Here is a 12433-nt window from a genome sequence, read left to right on the forward strand (position 1 = left end):
CTATTACACTTCTCTTTCCTGAGTCTGAAAGGACTTCAGAGGTGTCTGTCACTATTCACAGTGTCATTCTGAAACATATTTTAAATATCCCTGTTTGAACGCACTGTAAGCAAGCCCAGAGGAGCGGCCACAGTCCGAAGGCTGGAAGCAGCAACCTCTGCACGATGTGGCTCCTTTGCCACCTGAGCAAAGTGTCCCATGAGCCGCAGACACGGTGGGTGAAAAGCCAGCCCGAGCAGCCTTGGCACAGCTCCCTGCCAAACCAGGCATTTAAGACAGATTTCCAGAAGTGCAATGCTTCAACCATGAGAGCAATCTCTGATGAGATTAGTGCTTAATTTAAAAATACCCTCTACTACTTCATACTTGGGTCTCTTATAAATAAAGAGCCCAGAAGCTCAAAGATCGCCCCAAAGTATCGCCAGCACTGCACCTCTTGCAGCCGCCCATCAGCCCGGGACACCTCTCAGTCCCTCTGCCAGGGCGATGGTCACATGCTCTGCTAAAAGACAGGGGCAAAGTCCTTTAAACAAGTCATCCCACAAAAACCTATTTTCTTTTCTTTTTCTGAAATAGGAATGAGTTGAAAGTGGTTTCCCCTGTTTGCAGCAATGCCTGTTTCCATGGCATCCAGAGCAGCAGCCGATGGCCTTGTTATCACAAGAAATCTAATAAATTTCAGCAGATTGCTGGGAATTGCCTTTTTTTTCCTTAGGAAAAAAAAAAAAACAAAACAGATGACCCTCCAGTTCTGGAACCTCCAATATGGTCTAAAAGTCTATAGTGAAGTTAAACTCTTCACAGTGATGATAGGGTGAGAGTTTTTTCAATCAAGAAATGAAACAGAACATCTACCCCTTAGAGAGAGAGAAAGTGAGAAAGAGAGAATAAAGAAAAAAATTCCAACAAAACACAAACCCTATCAATTTTCCCTAGTTATCATGGACTTGACAGAGCTCTAAATATGATCGTGTGATGAATCCTACCTGAGCAGCATCTGTCTCACACCCATCAAAGAGCAAGCATGGATGGCCTCAGAGGCAGAAGAGCTGCTCCCTTTAACCGCGTTCCCAAAAAGCTGATATGCTGATGTGCTGCCCTGTGAATTTTTGAAAAGAGATTAATGAACGTGGGCATTTTACACTCAAATATACTTTTCATCACTCTGATATTCATTTCTGTAAAACCTCATGAATATGTAGAAGTGTCTTTTGCTTCTTTTTAGGATCTTCCAGGCTCAGTGATTTTTAGATACCTTTTGTTTCTAAGGTATTGATTCTGCGGTTTACACTTTGATTTTGCGTACAATTAGAACTGATTGAAAAGTGATTACAGAACTGTGAAAAGCAATGGAAGAACACTATCTTTCTACAGATTCGAAGGTAACTGAAAAAATCTGTACATTATCCCTTGTGCTGTGTTAATTATCCCGGTGTCAGCCTGTATGCCTGTAATGCAAAACATGCGTTTATCCTTGTGTTACAATCAGATTTCTAAACTGAGGAGAAAATAGAAAATAGAAAGTAGTATTTAAATGTTTGCCAAAAAAAAAAAAAAAAAAAGAAAAGAAAAAGAAAAAAAAGAAAATAGGAAGCACAGCATTTGAGAATTCAGTACTAATGAAAGTTTTGTGCTAAATTCTAAGTACCTGTTTGCCAGAGATGTCCTTAATGTTGAGCATTACCACGTTATTACATTAAAGAGGATCAATAAACATGGGGCCTGAGCTAGTACATTTTCAGGTTGCCATCAAATGTGCTGGACTGTGTGGAGAACTACAGAGCAAACCTGCCATTAAACTCCCTTCCTTCGGCAGCGCAGAGGAAAGGTGGTTCTGCACCTCCTGGTCTCACTCCAACACCTGCTCCTGCAGTTGCTTCACCCTCTGTCCCACCGGCCGACACATTGTGACCCAAGCTCAGCAAATAACTGCTCAAAATATGTCTTCCCCCACAGAACCTGCAATTCTGTTCATGAATAATAGAAATAAGAGATCCTGTAGAACCATAGCACTACATATTCCTAAAACCATGGCTTCTTGGTACACTGTGAAAAATAAAACTGAAAAGCCTCAACTGAATTTCAAAATGAAAACTGCTTTCTCCCATTTTAAGATATTAACATTTCTGTACATAAAAAAACTTGCTAAAAGTACTGTCCTACCATTAATTACAGAGAAAAATATATAGAAGTAAAATCACAGGAGCTTTATCAAAGCATAAAAATTCACCTCAAAGGAAATGGTCTTTTCTTTGGGAGCCATGGGAAGGAATATGTGGATGTGCAAGAAAATAATACATGGACAGGGAATAGAGGAGGCAGAGTGAGACCACTGTTCTTTGGCAACAATTACTTAATCGCTAGACTTACTGGCACATGATTTTAACATAAGAAATAACATACAATGAAACTATAGAAGATTTTCTCTGTGTTTTGGGAGACACTGCTGTAACATGTCTCTGTTATCACTAGGAGGTTAAATATCCACTCTGGCATCCTGGGCTATACCATATGGTTTGCATCCTCATTTCTTGAGGAGCTGCACACATGTTCTGTAGAAGCACTGGGAGTATATTCAAATAATATACAGCACCAGCAATCTCCATTTCATTCACAAAGCACTTAATAAAATGACTGAGATTACTCCAGTTTAGCACATCATTATAATTCATTTTACAGCCATACTATTCTCAAATTCAGACATTAAAAGGACAATAAAAATGCTTAGGGGGTATTCTCTCCAGCTAATAAGAACAATGCAATTCACCAAACTTACTTCGACTTCTGGGGAACTGCCAAGAATGTTAATAAACTAAAGTGGTTGAGGAGTCTATTAATTTTGGACGGTGTAATTTATATTCAGATACTCTCTAGAAATAGTTGCCTAGACAAAAATCCTGATTGTTATTTTGTGCTGTTCCCATCACTCCAGTAGTTTTCCTTCCACTCCCTGCCCTTGAACGGACTTTTTGCGCCTGTGGAAGCAAAGTCCTCTGCACACCGTTACATGTCCTGCCTGCAGCTGCCAAAGCAGTCCAAGCGAACATGCTATATATGAAGCATTTTCCTTGAAATATATGGAAGGGATGACCAAGAAGCTTCCTCCGAGGCCTTTTTGTTCAGGTAATCCTAGACAGACTGCTTCCAGCTGGTGCAGCTATAAGGATGCTGCTTTTGAGCCATGTAAAAGTTGCTCCCCTGCTGACCAAGCTTCAGCTCCACGGTAAGGATTTTTCCTTTTACTTTCTTGTTTGACAGACTGGAGGATTGAAACAACCAAGGGATTAATATTTGTTTTGTTATAAAATGTTGCAAAATCCCCATTTTGCTAGCACAGCACACCATTGACCCCAGGGGCCGTTCTGTCCTCCAGGGAGCAATCCCATACCGCTGCCACCAGCCAGGACTCGCTGCCATTTGTGTCACCTTTACTACTGGCTGAGCAGGACTGCATCTAACAACTTGTTTTGCAAATAGCACAGCCCCAACCCACCCCGCTGAAAATATCCCAGCCATCCTGTTGATCTGTGCTTAGCTGAATGACAAAGAACTCTATTGTCTGTCATCTCCATCAGGTTGTTCCCAGGTGCCATGAGGGCTTTAGATGAAAACTACATCATATTATTGGCCCTGGAAATATATACATTGAATCTTCCAAAATGCATCACTGTAGCACAGTGTATTAAATACCATTCTGGGAATACTGAGCAACTCCACAAAAACACTAGCATTTTACCCAATTTCTTCCTTTGTGTCTCAGGCAGGTAAATTATTAGGAATTTGATATCAGAGAGCAAAACATTTCAATCTTCCACAAGATAATAGTAATAAGATGTGACAACAACTGTAATTTGTGCATTACAATGGATCAAAAGAGCTCTTTTAAAGGTCTGATAGTGGCTCATTTGCAAAGGCAGATGTGTGACATTTTGCCAGTCCCGGGCATTGTTTCGCATTGCAATTGTTGTGGCCGCAGTTGTTTCAGCAGCTAATGCACACTAGGAATATATGTATTGAAGGAGGTATATATAAAAGAGCCTGTGGGATTCGAGGCAGGGAGAAAGCAGAAAAAAAAGGCCAAACAGTGAGAGTATGAGAGTTCCCCCAGCACTCTGATATGACTGGTCAATATGGTATTGCCAACAGAACCACAAGCTTGGCTTGAACCACGATGATCTCTAAGAAAACACAAAGCAGAGGGAGCCCAACAATCTCAGCTGAGGCTAAGGATGTAGGGAAAAGGTCTGGGATAAATAACAGGAAATTTTTCCCATTTCTGTTGCCCGTACATCACCTTTAATTCAATGTAACCTCAGTGCTGTTGTTCCTGTGCAATGTTCAGGTAACTGAGCGCACACGGATGGACCCTGTGCAGGTAAGTACGGTGCCCAAATCCTGCACTGTATGTCGCATCTCCCACCTGCAAACGCTCCTTTTCTCAGTCCTGGTAGGGGAAACTAGTTCCTACACCTACAACTACAAACCAGAATAAATGTTTGAAAGAGAGAGAATTAATTATTTGCACTTGGTGTGTTGTTCTTCTCACCACTATATAATTTAATCCAATATTATTGCTCCGCACAACTGATGTGATTTATTATGATTCGCTAGCAGCTAATGTTTTTATTTTGAAATTGTTATTTTCTTGATTAGATTTCATGTGCTTCATGTTTACTTGTTTGTATCTACTCCAAAACACTTGCCACACTTCATTTTGTCTATAGCACAGTTTTACTTCTTATATATTATACCGCATAATTTTATGTAATTATAATATACAACATAAAAAGAATGCAAAGTTCACGGTTAATTTGAAAGATCAAAAGCAAGACTTAAATTCTCCTGGCTGAAAATGACTTCTGAAAAAGTTAATTATTCCTCTTTATCTCTGATTTACCTCTTAAAGCTTTCTGCTAAATTACAAGAGATCTGAAAGGATTTCACTTCTCAGTCCTGGCCACAGAAGAACATGAAAAGCTCAAGTAGTGTGTGAAATGAGAAGAGTTATTGCTACTATTTACGAATACCAGGAACAAGTCCTGCTTTCAATTATTTCTGAAGTTACTCCACTGAGTCTGATCCCCTATTGCCCTGCATAATACATACATTTAAACCTATACAAAGTGGGTTAGAAAGCACTCCTGGTCTGCTCTGCACACATTTCAGCTTGACATGACACTGATGAAGAGCCACAAGAGAGCCAGTTGCTTCTAAAAAAGATGCTTTAGGCTAAAGGAAAATATTATCTATAAACCTTCTGTGTATTTGAGGAGGGCTGAAAGGGAAAAATAAGCTGTATTTCTAACACGTCCTGTCAAGACACCTAGTTACAGTTTTCACTGAGTTTAATGGGACGCACTTGGTTTCTGTGGAAAATGGAGCGGAAATGTGTGAGATCTGTTGCTCTTACACGCAGCGAAAAAGACAGGGCTGATTTGTGGTTTTACAAGCAAACTTTGAAGGGTGGCAGAGGTTTGTGTCAGCTGTCCTCAACACCTTAATAACACGACCTTTGAAGCAGCCAATGGGCTGATGAGCTCGCAAGCCCATCAAAGACCCACCACTGTCACTGTTTCCTCCACGTCTTCCCCCCAGGGCTTCGCTGCCTTCTGCCAGCGAGTTCTGCAGTAACTTGTGGCTTTCCACAAGCCATTTGGGATGACTGAATCCAGAACCCCTTCTCCTTCCTCCTCTTGCTCTCAGTGAGCCCGCAGACCCTCAGCACACCCTTCACCACACAGCTCCCTCCTGATGACAGGCTGAACCCCATGGCTGCAAGTGGGGTCACCCAGCACCGACAATGGGCAATTGCCGGCTGGGAGCCTGCGACGGATAACCAGGCACACACCAAGCTCCAGAGCAGAGGCAGAGCCGAAAAGCCAGGAGACCCCCCTGGCAGGAAGAAAGACTGAGTGAGGAGGTGGTTGCTGAGGGCTCACGTCAGTCACCTCCTTGCCCTGACACCCGAGGCCACAGCAGAACAGGGGCTCTGGCACCTCGCGCAGCATTAGGCAACATGATAACATTTCCACCAGACTGAAATGTTTTCCCATTATCTAATTTGATGTGGCTTAATAAATAAGTTAGAGCAGTACAGCATGCTATAATTCAATCATGTTACGTTAACATGCCGTAACTAATGACTTTTATCAACCCTATAGGAAAAGAGGCAGTGATGAAAGTTGCATTCCCAGCATTTCCTGCTCCTCCTTTCTCCCCCCCCAGAAAAACCCCAGAGAGCCACCTTCTGCCGAGAGAAATGTAGTCAACTCCAGACATGTATGTGCCTAGTAATGGAGATTAGTTTCCCAGAAATAAAACCACAGATTTAATAAGAAATTAACAACGCAGCACTGAAATCATAAACACTAGAGTAGGGTGAACCACTTGCGATGGGGCATTTAATAGATCCAGTTGGCCTCTGTTTTTCTTTGTGAATTCTTCGTGAGCTAATTCGTACAAATCTTGCTTATTTGACCACTAATTCATGCAAAGACATTTCTATGGCTTGCAAATTATACTCTGCTACTGCTGTCTCACAGTGTAAACAATCCCATAAATGATCTAGTATGAACTCTCTTTCCTGATCAAAGACTCACCAAACAATAACCCAGGAAAAGCACACGAGAAGTGTCACATCACTTTTGACAAAACTACTGACCACCTATCGCAGTGAGGATTCTTATCTCAGTGCGTTTTTGCTTATGTATTCACACATTCCTGGTGCAAACATACTTTCTCAGCAGACCTGGAGAATGATACAGCTTTTGAGATGACTCCTTTTAAATGATAGGAAATTGCTGGTGTAAGAGCGAGTTCCAAGATATGGGGTAGCTTAAAATAACAAGCACGACTTCACATTATAAGTTTACATTCTGTCTGGGTGAACAAAAGGGGAGAATGAAGAATTTTTAAATGCATGTCTCTATCTCCATTCATTTGGATTCGATGCTGATCAGTTTTCAGGTTAGCAACACGTGCCCTATAGAACCTACTTATTTTGAAGATGTATTGCCCTGCTTTACAGTGAGGATGGTTTGGGGCTGGAAGAAGAGCAAGGCTGAAGACCCTGTTGGCATCTGGGGGCAATGGCACTTAACAGCAGTTTTCCTGTGTTCTGCCAAGGGGCAGCTGGAGCAAATCCCATTAACTTTCAAATAATAGTAAAATTGCAAATACAATGTGAAGTTTGTGGCTACAGAATAAGGTCTACTCCATTAAAATAATAAACAAAACTGACAGGATATTAAACTGAGTTTCCATGAAAACAATCCTCTGTGGTCTACTGTGTAGGTTCATCGTCTCAGAGCTTGCTGAGGCATTGCCATTGAGAGCAAGCCCAGGGAGAATGGCAGGCAGTCCACCCCAATTTCACCCTGAAATGATATTTTGTTTGCTTTTTGTTTTGTTGGTGGTTTTTTGCCGTCGTTTGTTTTTCTATGTTGTTTTTTTTTTTTTTTAACACTGCCAAACCCACGACTTCAACACAAAACCGCCAGCCGTAATTAATGCCAGACAGTTTTTAATCCATGAGAAGTAAGAAAACTTAAAACTTTGTGGCAGTAAAAAGCCACAAAATCAAACACCAGAGGTCAAGCACAACCCTAAACGGGCTGCAACAGTCAACCCGTCGCGGTTGAGACAGACAAACGACATGGACCAAGTTCTTCCATGAAAGTAATAGATACCATTTATTGCTACAAGTGCATTTTTATACAATTCTACCAGTTCATGTGTCTTTTCACTATTGGTTACAAGTTACAGCACTAACATCTCATTGGTTAATTTTGCTATCATCCATGTTATTCTTCTATCCCCTTCTCTCTCACGGGTACAACTCCATATCTCCGGATACTCCTTTACTCCCATCCTTCTCAAGGGTAAACCTTAATATCTTCAAGGCTGATCTCTACTCCCATACTTTCTGTCAAGGATTCCACAGACTCGCTGCAGTTTCCCACATCAACCTATGTAGACAATTATTAGTAGCTCATCTACAATGATTTAAAAGCCCATCTCCTGTTGGCTCTGCTCTGCTTGTGGTTGGTGACTGTTATGAATACTTGCTCAAGCAATCCCCCCTCTTCAGTGCTTGTGAATCCCTTGGCTTGGCTGTTAAAACATTGCCACGTTGATTCACTGTGCCCGCTGTACTCCTCTGCCTCTGACTTTGTGACAATTCATACTAAAAAGGCAACCAAATGGTAAAGGAAGGAGCCTTGGACAGTACTGGGTACAGTCTGAGACCTGATGGTCTTTGATTTCTGCGAGACTCTTCCAAGTCTTAATGTCAGACAAATAAGAAATAATCAGTGCGCCAGCACAAAAATGTTGTGAACCTGGCAGTGCCTGCGTTAGTGAAATTGCCTTTCAAGAGCTGAGGTAGCATTTTTGACATTTGAGATACATTAGGCAGATAAATCTAGCACTGCTATACCTTTGCAAGAAGTGGTGACACATTAATGACAAGGGAGGAATGAAGTGAGTGTATGTAGAGAGGGGTGAAATCAGTTTGGTGGAATCTCATAATTAAAGTTGTGCCTCTTACACCATCATTCATTATGTTTTGTCCCACAGAGCTCCTGCAGTCAATAGGAATACTCAGTGAAATATATTCCCTGTGTGTATTCCGTGTATGTCTCCATGTGCAGATGTAACGCTTCCGTCTCTCGCTGTATGAGAATAAATACTTATGCAGAAAAGAAACCAGGGCAGTTCATGAAAGAATAATGAATGACCATACCTTACACCCATCCTTATTGTTCGGATCTATTATTAAATAGACTTCTAGGATACGTGGGGACTTTGAATAACTGTAACTGCAACCTACAGTCTCCAGAAACCCCAAGCCCACCATCTGAAATAAGAGTGAACCTGGCAAACGGGGATGCGTGTAATTGTACTTGTGGGTATAATTTATCTACCCTAATAACACGGTTACATTTATACTAGTCCCTAAGCAATAATCTATGTTGAGCTTGTAGATACCATCGTCTCACATGCATAATTCAAGCAAATGATTAAGATGACTGTAGATTTCCTGTGGGTAATATTTAGATTTAGGTTTAGCACTACTAAACTTTATAACAGATAGTGCTGGTTTCTACAGATACGAGTGATAGTATGTATGGTATACATCATTCCTAGATACTCCATTGGCCTTTATGCACTTTGGTGTATCTGGTTTTTTCCTTTTGTTGTTAGTAGAGGGCTTTTGAACTAACAGGGCAAAACAAAGCGAATTCAGAAACACATATTAAGTAACAAATTTCACATTTGTGGAGGGGCACATATAATAGTAGTGTGACAGTAATGCATTTACTCCACAGCTGATTAGGTTCTTGATCCACCAGTGAATCAATCAAGTTTAAAATCTGATCCAAATAATTTTTATTCTTCCTTATCCCTTTATATCTTTTAGGCCCTTTGTGAACATAGAAACTTTCCACTTACTTCCTGCCAGAGTTTTGATTATCTATCTCTGTATTGCAAAGAAAATCGGTCTGATTTTACCTTTGCATTTTAAAAATAAAATATTTTCATCTTTTGTGTTAAGTTTTTACCTGTCCCATCTTCAATTATTATCTTTATTTTTCATATCAAAGTAGCAGAAAATAATTTGAAATGTCCAAGAATTAAATCGAGTAGAAAATATGGCCTGCCAGTAAATTCTTTAAGGATCTGATACAGAGAAATACTGCAACAGTCTTGAAGCTTCCTTAAGAGGGTATAAAAACAAACACAACATTTGCTGGTTTAGGCAGCAGAGAACAGAGACACTGATGGAGAATTTCACCAAAATGACATACCAAAAATTTTTAGCAGCCCTACCGAAGAATGCACAAATTTACGAGCATTTACTTTGCAAGAATAAACGTGCGAAAATACATATTCTATCTGTGCCTAGTCTTTTATTTTTACTACCCACTATGGTGAAACAATATGAATTCCCCTCTTGTAGAGCCTATGAGCCATAGAAAATGTCATTTCACTATAATAAGAATTTTTAAACTACCCCAGATTCAAGCAAAAGCAGTACTTTTGTTTAAGTATCACGAAAGACAAAATAATTTAATTTTAGGACTGTAAGTGTCTGCTCTTTTGGCGCACAGTTTCTGACTGAATCTCCAGCCTGAAATGTTACACTGCGCTCCTGGCAGAAGACATTTGGCCACATTGAGGTCTTTGAGAGCTGAAAAACATACCTATAGTTTATAAACTTCCACCTCCTATAAGCTCTGGTGTATATTAGCGCCTCTCTACCTCTTCAGGAATGTTGGTTTGGGGATTTTTGGTTCATTGGCTCACTTTACTTAAACATGAACTGAATTTCCACAGCACAGTGGCACGTGGTTCTTCCTCTCATCCAAGTTTCAAAATTCCATTGCTAAGTCCAAGGAAAGCACTGATTGCCTCATTCACATTTCAATAGAAATGGCAATTCACTTGAAAATTTCAGAGGTGTAACACTGATCCAAACCAATCCCTTCGAAAATTTGTAAGCGTTTGCAGGACCCTGATTTGCCAGCATTTCTGAGTTGCTACATCAGGGAGCAGCTGCGAGTAGAGGCTTGGAGGATTAGGCTGTACTTTGCTAATAAGAACTGACTGCAGCATCTCAGAAAACAGTGAAAGTCATTCTATAAATAGTGAAGGTTTCCGATACAAAATGCATTTACATATATTAAATCAAGATGCCATAATTAAGGTAAGCATTTCAGAGGAATGTATGATAAAGTCATTAATAATGTCTTTCTGAATGCGATTCTGGGAGAGGAATCTGATTGAGACATGCTAAGTTGTTTTTGCATTTGCAGAGAAACTGTTATATTCTCATAAGTTTGATATAAGCTACTAGTAATGAAAATTATAAGGAAAACATACAAGTCTATTAATAATATACAGTCATAGGTCTTCTAAGGCTTTACTAAGTATATCACAGTGTTTTCACAATTACAATCAGCTAAACATCTGGTCAAGTGAGTGATGCAATTTAAATTACAAAATTAAAATGTTTGAACTATTTTCCTGCAGATTTGGAATGGCTCCTTAAAGGATCTAAAGTGCCAATGGAGTGCCAGGATTCTCTACAGTCAGTGATTGTCTGCTGTTTGCAATCAGTCTCCAATTTGTCATACTGCTTCCAATAAAATATTAATGTAATCAGAGGAAATTATTTCCCTTCCAGCCCTGCATTTGGTGTGGAGTCAGTGTCATATTTGCTATTGTTCTGAGTATGTGGTGCTCCAAAGAAGTAAGAGATGGTGAGAGAACAAAAGGTGACAATCTCAAAGTGATGCATTAGAAAGTCCTACACAGCGTTGTAAAGTACTACAGGTTACTCTGGCCTAGGCCAGTAACACCACTCCGGAGATCCCAGCAGCTTCCAAATGGAGGGGAATATTTGAGACCACCACCTCGCCGTTGCTTTTGCCCAAAGATTAGCAGTGCTTTAACTAACAGCAGTAAAGCTATAAACTAGAACATCAAAAATCTGTAACGAAATCATGCTAATGGAACACCACAGTGGCACAATTAGTGGAGCTATAGATTGTGATTAAAAATGAGTCTTAGATGAAGAGGGTGAATTTGACTAAAAATGTTTCCATTAGAACGATTTGACCTTCTTACCTATTAAATCCAAACATTAATCTGGACATGAAAATCAAGTTACAATTGAACAGGGACTATTACATTTCCATTTTGGTTGCCAGTAAGCTCATGGTTTAAATCTAATACAGTTATTTTGTGACCTTGGGCACCTCATCTGAAGTTTTTTCCACATCTAAATGAAGATAATACTTTCCTGCCTTTGTAAAGAGCTTTGAAACCTTTGCTGAATTGTTATTATTTATGTCTACATCCCTGAAAGCATAACTCAACAAGATGGCTGTGTTTGCACATCCCAGCCTGGATGGTATTGTGAACAAAATATTTATTCTATCTGCAACCAAATAAATTTTTCTAGAAATATTGCACCAGATGACTTAATAACAGTTTGCTTGCTTGCTTTTCAAACAGAATCCTAAATAAGGCTCTGGATCCTACCAAAATGTAGGTTCTCGACTTTCTTCACAGAAATCTATCCACTGAAATCCATGAGGCTGCTCTCCTGCTTCAGTTTGGGTTTACATACACATCTGTACAATCAGAACTTATGGGAGCATAAAGTACCAAACCAGCCCTATTTAACCCATGCAAAATCATCCCAGCCCACATCAACCTCACTTTAATGCCTCTGTCCTCACATATCTGGTCTTGTCACATTCCCTCTCAAGTCTGTGAACCAACATCCCATTAACTTCAGTGGCAGATGAACTACGTGCTTTTTTCATTTGTTACAGATTCTGGCTATCACCTAAAGAGCTCTCTGATCTCATTCTCTGTGTTTTCAAAGTCTTCATCTTAACAAATAAGAAAAGGAACTAGAGCG

At 40.1% G+C, this 12433-nt stretch overlaps 1 long non-coding RNA gene across 6 annotated transcripts in view; it reads right to left on the reverse strand.

Annotated features, from left to right (window-relative positions):
* The window catches only part of LOC136100059 (uncharacterized), a 296518-nt gene that overhangs the window by 72798 nt on the left and 211287 nt on the right, over window positions 1-12433 (reverse strand). For 5 of the 6 annotated variants that reach the window (XR_011738056.1, XR_011738054.1, XR_011738057.1 and 2 more), the window contains exon 5: window positions 987-1099. The exons of the other annotated variant lie outside the window; for it this stretch is intronic. This is a non-coding gene — a long non-coding RNA (uncharacterized lncRNA). The remainder of the gene's footprint in view (window positions 1-986; window positions 1100-12433) is intronic. 6 annotated transcript variants of the gene reach the window in all.

This window comes from Patagioenas fasciata, chromosome 3 (genome assembly GCF_037038585.1).
Source record: "Patagioenas fasciata isolate bPatFas1 chromosome 3, bPatFas1.hap1, whole genome shotgun sequence".
Lineage (NCBI taxonomy): Eukaryota > Metazoa > Chordata > Aves > Columbiformes > Columbidae > Patagioenas > Patagioenas fasciata.